At 51.6% G+C, this 1,173-nt stretch overlaps 1 protein-coding gene across 1 annotated transcript in view; it reads left to right on the forward strand.

Moving 5' to 3' along the window:
* VOLCADRAFT_102747 (dynein heavy chain 3) overlaps positions 1–1,173 on the forward strand; it is a gene marked incomplete at its 5' end in the record, with an annotated part of 70,080 nt that overhangs the window by 52,935 nt on the left and 15,972 nt on the right. The gene's annotated exons all lie outside the window — the stretch shown is intronic.

Genomic DNA, 1,173 nt, shown 5'->3' on the forward strand with positions numbered 1-1,173 from the left:
AATTTGACAGAAATTACGGGTCCGTAACACGTTACGGGTCCCGTAATTTGAGCACAAGGATACAGGTGAACATTTACGGGTGAAGACCCAGTGATTACGGGTGGATTTTACGCGGTGCTGGAGGTTAATTACGGGCGCATGTAACCAATTACACGCAAACTTACGGGTGAAGACCCAGTGATTACGGGTGGATTTTACGCGGTGCTGGAGGTGAATTACGGGCGCATGTAACCAATTACACGCAAAATTACGGGTGAAGACCCAGTGATTACGGGTGGATTTTACGCGGTGCTGGAGGTGAATTACGGGCGCATGTAACCAATTACACGCAAACTTACGGGTGAAGACCCAGTGATTACGGGTGGATTTTACGCGGTGCTGGAGGTGAATTACGGGCGCATGTAACCAATTACACGCAAACTTACGGGTGAAGACCCAGTGATTATGGGTGAATATTACGCGGTACTGCAGGTGAATTACGGGCGCATGTAACCAATTACACGCAAAATTACGGGTGAAGACCCAGTGATTACGGGTGAATATTACACGGTGCTGCAGGTAAATTACGGGGCATGTAACCAATTACACGTACAATTACGGGTGAAGACCCTGTTATCACGGGTTACACAGGCAGATATTACTCTGCGATGTGACACTTACTGCATGTTAAATTAACGATTGGTGAATACTTGCGGCAAGCCTCAAAATGGACGCACACCCCTTGTCAAAGTAGCCTAAGTCTCAGTGTGCTTGTGGACCAAGGCGCTTTGGACTCACAACGCCAACCAGCCAGCCTGACAGCCTGATGCATTCATCTCAACCATCGTCCTCGAAAACAGCGTTCATGTCACCCCCCATACAGCAAGTGCTCGCCAAGGAGTCTCACCACCACTTGCAGAGTTCGTGCCTACTCCTACGGATGAAACCCCCGATGCATGACATGTACCGGCACCTATTGGGATTGGTATGTCCCATCCTGCCTGGGGCCGACCTGGTGTGTGCACCCCCAAGCGCTCATCACTGCTGCCATGTTACTGCTCACTTCCACCACTGTCGCTGCTGCCACTGCCACTGCTGCTGCTGCTAGCTTCGCTATATTTGCCCGGGTCCTCCGAGCTGGACTCCTCCCCAGCGCCAGCGGCTAGGACCTCTTCCTCACCAGCATCCGACCCA

This window comes from Volvox carteri (assembly GCF_000143455.1).
Source record: "Volvox carteri f. nagariensis unplaced genomic scaffold VOLCAscaffold_1, whole genome shotgun sequence".
Lineage (NCBI taxonomy): Eukaryota > Viridiplantae > Chlorophyta > Chlorophyceae > Chlamydomonadales > Volvocaceae > Volvox > Volvox carteri.